An 11,319-nucleotide genomic window follows, 5' to 3' on the forward strand; every position below is an offset into this window, starting at 1 on the left:
CATAGCTACTCAAATCAAATAAATATGATTTAAAACCTTATCCCTTATTAAACTACCTTGCAGCCATCAACTTTATCTTTTTTTTTTTTTGGGTCCTTGTTTCTTTTAATTGTTATCTTTTAATAGAAGCTGTTTGTTACTCTCGTGACTTGAAAAATATTAATTTAAAATAAAATTTTTAATATTTTAAAAAATATTTTTAAAATATAAAAAAAATAAATTATTATTATAAACATATGTTGCTTGTATATATCCATAAAAAAATTATTAATATAATCTTGTGCAGACCCGCACAATATAATATTGCTCAATCATCAAGACAACACATTTTTAAAAAAATAATATTAAAGTTCTTGTAATATATTAACTTAATGTAAAAGAAGTGTACTTAAAAATAAAAATTAATCGTAAAAAGCTTGTGTAGTGCCACGTATTGGAAAAAACTTTCCACAGGATTTTTTTTTTTTTTCCGAACAAACTTTTCTAAAGATCTGGTGGGCCCAAAATCGGCCCACCAGTAGGAGGTGGTTGCAGTAGTAATTGGCCACCTCATCATGTGCGTGATCCTTATCCCCTATGAAACAACAGTTGTACTAAACTGTATACAATGCCATGCTTATTCTTTTAAAGCTTGTAGAAAAGGGGAGTCTCTTCAAGATAATTGTAATTTTTATTCTTTTTTTAGAGTATATTTACGACTGTGGCATAGTTTATGTTTTAAAATGTGTTTTGTTTGAAAATATATTTAAATAATTTAAAAATATTAATTTAAAAATTCTAGCAAATACATTTTGGATGCACTGCGTTTTAATCCTTCCCTTTACAACAACCTCGACCACTCCTTGCATTGTGGCTTTAATACAGAGGAATAATAAGAATTAAAAAAAAAAAAGATACAACAAAAAAGTTTTATTTCCTTAAGTATTATTATTTTTATTATTAATATGCATGCTATGATTTTAATCTTGTATATAATGCAAGTTTAAATATATATTTAGTATGTATGCTAGGATTTTAATTTTTTTATAGATATATTTATAAAATTAAAATAGTAAATACCCTCCTAAGTTTTATGGTGACAACAACATTAGTTATCCAGTTGGCATTAATCTTCCGGTTAATCATGGGGATGGAAAGTTGAAGGGTACACAATGGAGGTACGTTGCCTCTCACTCTCATGAAATATCCACTTAACGAGCGTATTTCCTCGCACAAAAAAAAAAAAAAAAAAACGTATCTCCTCAAATTGATTCGATTATTGTCGGTATGGGGGATGATGACAAACAAGAAGCTTTGAGAAAAGAGTCAATTAATTCCCTTTCAGGGACAAATATAAATATAAATATAAATATAAATATAAAAATGTGTGTTTGGAGATGATACGATCACATTTACAAGTAAATATTGTGACCAAATTCAAACCCTAATTATGACTCCAAGGACGAGAGATGGAAGCACTTGCTGTAATTCTGTTGAGGTACGGCTACCACATTTGCACTATGATAGTCGAAAATTCAGAATCCACTGCCTACATTCTTATGAGATCATCCATGTCAAGATATTTTCTAATTACATGGACTATGGTGTTTGGACTGTATATATATTAATGCGTTACAAATATTTGATTGAAAGTCAAATTCTATTTTTCGACCACGACCCTCCAATCTTAATTTCTGACTTGCTATGATAAGAAAATACACTCCTAAAGTATAATAGGAACTTCAATTACCTTATTTCTAATTAATCCATGAAAGCCATATAAAAATAACAATAAAAGATTTACTTTAAATATTAATTTGTAACTTGTTTTATTATATATTGCATATATGTGATTGTTAAAAAAATGATTGCAAATATAAGTACAAAATGTCTAATTTCCTTTAAAAAGTATGGCATATTCGTATGATATTTTTTAAAAAAATATAATTGTAATTATTAATTTTCTAAACAATGATTTATTTAAAATTTTAAAAAGTTTTATGATATAGAAGTTCAAATCCACACACCTGACCTCAAAAGAGGAAATGGCAGGTGCACGCGGGCTCAGATCAGGGTTTCATGCATGTTAGTAGATAACATGTTATTTGTTCATTGTAAATTAATTATGCAGCTAATTTTGACTTGAAAACACCTCTAAAACATCCAAAAAATCTCAACCATCCATTAATTTCAAACCCTACCCTAAAATCACTAAAAAAAAAAATGAAGTCTCTGGGAACCCAATCTATTTTTTCTGGTATGATTGGTGAGCAAGATCATCACTATGAAACTTCTCTATAAAACAAACTAATTAACACCAGAAATAACTTTTTTGTGATTGAAATATTGTCGGTCCATTTCCTTCCTCTCTTATCTTATATTCTCTCATTTCATTTCTGGCATGGAATGATTATTTTGATGGCCATTAACTTACAAACAAGCATGATTTGACTCGTTTATGCGCATCATTCTAATCTGCCTTTTATGCGCATTGCTTGTATGCTTTTAGTAGCAAGAAAGAAGAAGGATTGCTTGTAAATTTTAGAAAGGGGAAAAGTAATGTTAAGATGGATGGTTAATTATCCTATAAATTTATGATATGACCCCTATAAAAGTTGATATGTTCTAAAATATAAGTGGATTAACCATAACCATAATGTTTAGGAAAAAAAAGTCAAAACTGGTGGAGTGTTTTTTTTTTAATTTTTTTCAGATTAATATGAATATCCAAGTCAGTTTATGCATATTTTAATTAATCCCACAAACCGAAAGTTAATCATCATATAAGTTTTCAGTGTTCATCAATATTAGTTTTTTTTTAATTAATTTAACATATCATATCATTTTCCTATAATTATTATATTAAATCTCAAATTGGGTAATTAAATCTTTGACAGATAATTCATATCTAGATTAACAAGAAATCTTTCTTCTAATCTTCTCTTAAATTCAAATCCAAAAGGATAGATAAAGAATAGATTCTGCCTATAATCTGAACCAACACCTCTTCCAAATAGAAAGTGTTGAAACTCGAATTATGAACGACATCCCCCTATCGACAAGGAAATTGAATTCAAATCATTATTTATTTATGACACAATGTATAATGATATACAAAGTTTATTAATCTTTGAAAACCTAAATATAGTAATAATTTATTAGAAAATAATATATATTATATCTTGAGATTTTTAAGCTGATCAATTAATTGGTTTTAAATTGCTTGAAGGGTATTGTTACTTGCAGCTTCCCGTTTTACATGTCCAAAAATTGGAACTCCAAGCTGAATCAGCTCCCTCGTGTTTCCCTTCACCTGCTTGTAGAATAAAATAAAAGTCTCGCCTGAGAGTTCACCATTCTGGCCGGCAACCCAGAGTTTGTTCATGAATTGCAAGTGTGTTTGTTTTTACGGTTGATGTTGAGATTTATGTATGGAATCTGTCAAGAAAAAACACTAGAAAAAACAAAAAAAAAAACTAGTGTCTATGTAATTGAATTTTATCTATAATTGAGTTATACCTAACCTCAACAATCTTAACCACAAGAACAAAAAGCAGATAAATCAGTCAACTTAAATAGCTCAGAAATCAGAATCAGTGAATATTGACTCGTAAGACTTCAAACCTTACACAGCATTCACCGTATGCCCTTTGGCATGCTCCTTGGCCGTGATCCTTTTGTCAGCTTGATTTGAGGAGGACGTACGCCGCCGTCTTCCTGATTGGCTTACATGTCACGCCGCACTCTTCATGATTGGCTTCACTTCTTGAGATCTGTGGGAGATTCGAATCTCCATCGTCTAGGCTGCCCATACCAAAGTTTTAAAAAACCTGGCCCGCAGAGTCAATTCAGGGAGAGAATTGGAATAAGCTTAAGAAAAAAAAAAGTAAAAAAACAGTCAATTATTTATTTTTTAACAAAAATAGCATCATTTTGCTTTATAAAAAAAAAAAAATCAACTCAAGATGACTTGAGTCTTAGATTTGATTGAACATTAAACTAGGTGTAGGAACTATGATCCAAAAACCACATCTTCATTGGATGGCCCATCTCATGAGATTGGAGTTGGATTGACAACTCAGACTAAACCACATGGAGTTTATCATCGAATACAGTTACAATTAACAAACTCCCTATATAAAAAAAAAAAAGGATCAACTCAAGATGACTTGAGTCTTAGATTTGATTGAACATCAAACTAGGTGTAGGAACTATGATCCAAAAACCACATTTTCATTGGATGACCCATCTCATGAGATTGGAGTTGGATTGACAACTCGGACTAAACCACATGGAATTTATCATCGAATACAGTTACAATTAACAAACTCCCTAAAAAAATCTATCCAAACTAGGTAGTTTGGCTAAAAATAATAACGGCTAAAAAACTATCTCCAACAATTCATGTTGTAACTTTTCTTTGTCTGTTATCTCACGGACTGTCAAGCAAGTGAGCTAAGCCCCCTCTACCAACCTAATCATGTTTCAGCATATCTTGGACATCCCTCTATCCAAGCTTGAAGTTATGTTGAACATGCAGCCGATGTTTGCATGCAGCTGTTATGCATAGATGCTGAGTTTGTCTCAATCTAATGCATGTTACCTTTGCCTATGCATGCTGCAGAGATCCCAATAGTATTTTCATTGGCGTGCCCTCGCGCCTACAACTATTATTAGATGAAGTTTCAAGATATGATTTATATTATTCTCTAACATAATTCAAAGTTAAAAAAAAAGTCTCACATTATAAATTATTATTCAATGATAATTATTTGTTTAAATCCAAGACATAACCTAAATAATGAACCCTAAACAATTAGGGGCAAAATAAAAAAACAATAAATTCAGAAATACTCAAGATTTAAACAAGATTTGTAACTCTTAAACATAAACAATTTTAGATGAAAATAGATATTTAAAGTAGATTTTGGTTTTGAAAATGATCTATGATAGTTGTCATCAGAATACATAAATTAAAATTATAGCTTATAAAGGATTAGTATGTGTTTTGCCTTTCCCTGCTCTGCTCTTAATATTTTGTTTGTTAGATTATTTTTTCCCAAATCCCAATCGTCTTTCTATAAAATGAAGAAGAAGAAGAAGAAATGTACAACAGCAGAAGACTGGAAAGAGGAACAGGCAAGCAGGGCTGAGAGAGTTTTATTTATGGTCTTGAAAAGAATTAGCAAAGCACGTAATGCCCGAAAACATGTCCAGACTGTTCGAGGCCCTAGATCCATTTTCCTTTAATTAGGTTATCCAAGCCATGGAACATGTCCACTAGCCTCTGTAAGGCCCGCCATTTACTTGATGAACCCTACGCCCATTTTCCATGAGTGATCGATGATCTTCTAAGGTTCATGCTAGCACACGATGCATCAATGTTTCAAGCAACTAAAACCTAACAAGGCTGAGGGTTAGTTTATCGTAGAAAAAATCGAAATTAAAAACCCCTCCAGCTAAAGTCACAAAAGCAACACATGAGAGATGAAATGCTCCAGTAATGTCCAGGAGCTCCATGCAGATTTCCCGTGACGGAAAATATTAATTGTGACAAATCCTTCTTCCATTCTGGGTGTTGCAGACGAGTATCGTCTAGGAGGAGGGGGCATATGTTCTTTGATCCAATGAGCTCCATGGTAGAGAAAAAAAGGGAAGGAGCAGAAGAACCCTCCGCCGAGGAGAAAAGAAGCAGCCATGAGCCACCCTATTTTGACAGGAGGAGACGCTTATCCTGCAGTTCCGATACATTGTAGGCCTGCTGTGTGACTGGATCTCCTATCATACCAGTTGCGTGGAACAAGTGTCGTCGTCGTGGGCAAAAACAACAGGCTTCTCTTTCAAGTGTCCCTTTTGTACTGGAGTTGGCCTTGAGAAAAACAACGCAAGGCAATTTCCCTTGCAGCCTATCAAAGAACGAGAGGGGGAAGCGAGAGAAAGCAAGGCGCCAGCATCTGCAGAAAGAGAGAAACGAGAGGAAATCAGCGACAGATAGGTGTTCCAATATCAGTACCAAAAGCTCCATAGGGAGGTGACAAATACATCTCTATGCAGCTGATCATGAGTGACTTCGCTGTTCTTCAATTTTCCGTTCCATGATTCTGCAGCACCACATCAGTTGAAACGGAAGGAGAATCAGCTCCATCCATTGAGAGGTGCATGGATGCTTCAATGAGCCAAGAAGTCGTAAGCCAAGTGCTACATATTCTTCTGGAAAAAAAAAAAAAGAAGCTTGGAGTTTTATCAGAAAGCTAAGAATGAGGCACCACAATGATACTGTAATTGTATGACTGTTTGTTTTTGAGCCATTTTGAAACCAAATTAGGGCCCAATTCCATGTTTGTTTTTCTAAGAGAAGGTTAAATTGAAAGAAAGTGAACTAAAGTGAAAAAAATGGGTAATATGAGTGGCAGATTGAAAATTTTTGTCAAAAATTCATTTGAGTTTTAGCTATTAGATGACCGGTCCCTTGAATGTTACAAAATTTAATTTAGTACCAAACTTTATTTTACCCATTTTCAATCCTTATATAGTTGGAGGAGAGATAGGTTATTGGATTTCAGTTTAGAGAGAGAAAGTGTTCATTGGTGAGGAATTTGCTTAGCAAAACAATCATTTTTTGAGGTAAATGGTTTCATATGATAAGTTGAGTTAAGATTATGTGGTTTTTTTTTAACCTTGAAAACACCTAAAAAGTCAAATATGAGGTTGGGAAGTTTTTTTTGCTACAAGTGGATTTTGGGTTTTAGAACGGTTTTTTATGTTTTTGTTGCCATGAGTTAGTTTAACAATATCTCTAGAGTGTTTTCTAGGTATTTTGAGCTAAAAAATAAGTTGAAATGAGTTTTTTTGGTATATATATAAAAAAAAAAAGCAAAAGACCTTATTTTTTCGAGCACCATTCTGGTTGGATTATGGGGAAACGAAGTGTCAATTTTTTTTATGCATGGGGCCCATTAAACATAGGCCCGTACAGGGGACCTTTGCTTGATTGGGCCAGGTGCTAGGCCTAGTCTGATTCTTTTTTAAAAAAAATAGATTTTTTAAAAAAAATAATACATTGGTTGATATGTATTTTTCAAATAAATTTTGTATTTATATTTTAATTAGTTTTGTGATGATTTTTTTAATGATATTAGATGTGTTTAGTTTTTTAAAGCGGTAAGTATAATTCATCTACAATTTTTTCTTAATTTTATATAGATTAAATTTGTTTTTTTTTAATATTGATTTTTTATAAGAATTTTTATATGTGTAACTTTGCATTTTTTTATTAAATAAATTTTATGTGTATGTCGGTTTCTCTTATGAATTTAATGTGTTTTTAAAATTGATTTTGATAGAGAAATTCATTAAACATAACAAGGTAAATTATTCGTGTTGCAATGCTAAATATTTTTCGATTTTCTTACCTGGGATTGAAAAGCTAACTTAGGTTTACTCAAGTTATTGTTTTTGTCTTTATTTTATTTTTAATTTGATCCTTCAAAATTAAATTGATTGAGAATTGAGTTTCATAATTTGATTTTCATTCGTTTTCTATGGGGTTATCACAGTTTTGTAACCTAAGTCACAAGTTAAACCGATTGACTTAAGTTTTTTTTTCTTTTTTTAGTTGATTTTTTTTTTCAATCTCATCCTTTAATATTGAATTAAATGGCAATTAGACTTCATAATTTGTTTCAATTTGCATTCTATAGGTTTATCCTAGTCTCATGATCCAAGTCACAAGTTTATTTGGTTGATGTGAGTGGTTTCTTGTCTTTTTTTATATTATTTTATCTTTAAATATTGAGTTGATTGAGTTCCATAATTTATTTTAATTTGCTTTTTATGGAGTTATCCCATTCATGACCCAGGTTTCAAAGGCTAACCTGGGTCGACTCAGCTTATTCTTTTAGTTGAATTTTATTTTCAATTTCATCATTTAACATTGAGTTGATTGAAAATTGGGTTGAATAATTTTTTTATTTGTTTTTTATAGAGTTATCAGGGTCTCATGACTCGAGTAGTAGATTTGGTAAGTTAACCTGAGTTGATCCAAATCGATCTAATATGTTGTCGTTTTAATACTTCAAAAATAATGTCGTCTTGATTTTTTTTAGTTAAACTACAATTTTATTAGCCATTTGAATTGTCTTTAGACTTGTTGAATCAATCAGGTTACATTAAGTCAATCCCTATATACTTGTATTTTTTTCTACTACTAAAAACACTTGAATATTTTTTTTATTTTTGAAAAAAAAAATTAATTTGACTTGCAGCGTAGCACGGATAATTATCAAGTTTAATCTATTGGTTAATTAATATCCTATTCGTGAGAAGAATTGAAAGGAATTAAACATAGAGATTTGTTGTTTTAGGTTTTGTTGTACAAAATATACTAGGTGATTAGACAAGTAAGAATAAAAATATTTAGCTTATATGTATGTAAAAATATAATATCATTGTAAAATTGCAAGTCATAATAATATAAGACTAGAATGCATACTAGGAAAATATTAAATGATATATAAGAGATTGAAACTAGCTCCTATCATATATACTAAAATATATATTGAAATTATATTTAAACAGAAAGCATGTATATTACATGTTAAAACTCTTTTGTTCAAGCAAAAATTGTGTTGTTATCGATGATCAATTTTTTATCTTTAAAGTTTTATTGTTTCTTACTTGGTGCAAAGTCTTCCTATATTCCAACACCACCAACTTGTTTAGGTGTGTCGTAACTGATATTTTACCCTATATTAAAAAAATCAAATGAAAAGATTAAGGAGCGAAATGGTAGGAAAGTAAGGAAATAAAGACCAAAATAAATATAGAAGTTTGAGTCCCTCTCCAAAACAACTGTTAGATAAGGAGATAACAAATAAAAAAAGGTGAAAAAGATGAATTGAGCATGAGCTATAAATAGACTAAATACGTAGGAAAAATTCGAAGGAGATGAGATAAAAAAATATTCATAAGAGAATACACTCAAAAACATCAAAGACAAAAAAATATATAGAGAGAAAGAAAGAGAAAAAACACATATCAGAGAAAACTAGACAAATAAGAGTAAGAAAAAACAAGAAAAACAATAAGAAAATAAAAAAAGCAAAAAAACAAATATTGCCCTAGATACCTATCCTTCTCGCTCTTCCATTTCCATTCCCCTCTCTACCCAAAACTTTCTCCACCAAAACAGCCATGACAAGTTGCCAATGTAACCACGACACCGAGATCCACCTTTCTTTCCTTATTCTTCACCACCACTACCTCCACAAACACTGATTTGGAATCCCATCTCCACCTAAATTCATCTTATTGTCTCTTTACAAATCAACCACTAGTTATGCCAGTAAGCTCGACTGCTTAGCCTTTCTATTTATCTTCTCTCTATGTTGTCTTGACTGCTATTAAAACAACCCAAAACAACAATCTTATTACACACCTAACCACAACACAAACCTATTATTTTTTTTTTTTCCATAACCCACAACCACATCTTAAAACTCGAAGTCACACTCCTCCTATACCATTAATCATATCAACAATAGACCACAACTCAAAACTATAGTGAGTTTTGTTATCATCCTCTTGGGTCGAACGCCTAAGTTTTGAAAGTAAGGATTGGATCTTGTAGTTAGACCCAGGTCCCAAATCATTGTCCTAAGTCTTTACCTCCAATAATGAGTTAGTTTAGAGAAACCTTTAGCATATGAACATAATTCATGTTTGCTCTTTTATACATTATTTTGTTAAATTCCTTCTCAATAATGAATTTTTTATTGCCTAGGTTAAGCAGGGTGACTGGTTGTATGGTTTGCTATTGTAAATGAAGGGTTCAAAATTGTTATTGGGTAGCTAAAACAGCCTCAGTCAATGCTCACATTTATAGAGCAAGCTGATAAAGATTTATAGGAACTGATGAAGATGATGGGAGATCGATTACTCTCCCTACTTGAGTTTCCATGTTGTCCACTATGAAAAACTTTAAAATACAGGTATGGGATGAGAAAATGAACTAGTTTTTTGTTCAAGTTTCCTTAAGACGACATCACCAATGAAGCTATTTAAAAACTTTAAAGAGGATTAAGCTTTTCATGACAGATAATGGCTTGATGAACAAAGAGGTTAAGTTGGATAGACTTGGAATACTTGCAAAACAAGTCTCTCATATGTTTATAAAGGATTATCTAATGCTTAAGTTAGTATAATGAAGGAGAAGGTGTAAAAGAAAACAAAAGAGTAGTGTTTAGTGATAGAAAAAATATTGGTAATCTGTAAAATATAGAGCTGCTTTTTTACTAGCATATGGTAAGGTATTTATGATTATAGACACCGATGAGGTTACATATTTACCTTGTGACTTTTTAAAATTGATAACTCATGTAACAAAGTATAATAGAGTTTCAGTTTTGCTGAAGATGATAGGCAATCATGACATTATTGAAATGTTGCATCTATTAACAACAATAACCTTAAAATGTACTATTTCATCAAAAACTTTTTTTATCTGGTGTTACTTTACCATTTTTTTTCCAATGCTAATTACACAATATATCCATAAGTAAGCTAACTTCTAAACTTTAAAACAAGCCTCGTAGCCTAACTCAGGCACATAATTAAGCTAATATAAAAGCCTTAATGGATTAAGCTTAAATGAACTCAAGCACTACTAGTTTATAAAATAAATATCATTACAAAACAACTACTTAAAGTGATCAATCAATGAAATGAATCCAGCAACCTTACATGTATATCATTTATACAGCAACACTGGTCGTTTTATGTAAATTGTTTTTTAAAAAAAATTGATTTTATTTTTTTTATTTTTAAATTAATATTTCTTTATATTTTCAAATTATTTTGATGTACTGATATCAAAAATAATTTTAAAAAAAAAAAAAATTTATTTTAATATATTTTAAAATAAAAAATACTTTAAAAAATAATCATTACTATACTTTCAGACACCCTTAAAACTTCATCCCATTCCATGTGTGCAAATTTTGCCAATCAATGCCTATCGAAATGGAGCTATATTTTCTCTCATAATCACCATACTGTTATATATATATATAGTAACTTCCACATTGTACAATCTTATAAATCGATCCACACTGTAAAATTCCAGTACATATTTTAATCAATCGTCACTCTCTTTCTATTTCGGTAATCCAAAACAAGAAAAAAGTTTTACTTCAATTTTTTTTATTAAATTACGAATAATTTTTTAATAATTTTAATATACTAATATTAAAAAAAAAAAAATATATTTATATTTAAATAAAAAAATCTTAATCTAATCATCAACCATCAAATCCATCTCAGCAGACTCTCCCTCGCAAACAC

The sequence above is a fragment of the Populus alba genome, chromosome 6, assembly GCF_005239225.2.
Source record: "Populus alba chromosome 6, ASM523922v2, whole genome shotgun sequence".
NCBI lineage: Eukaryota > Viridiplantae > Streptophyta > Magnoliopsida > Malpighiales > Salicaceae > Populus > Populus alba.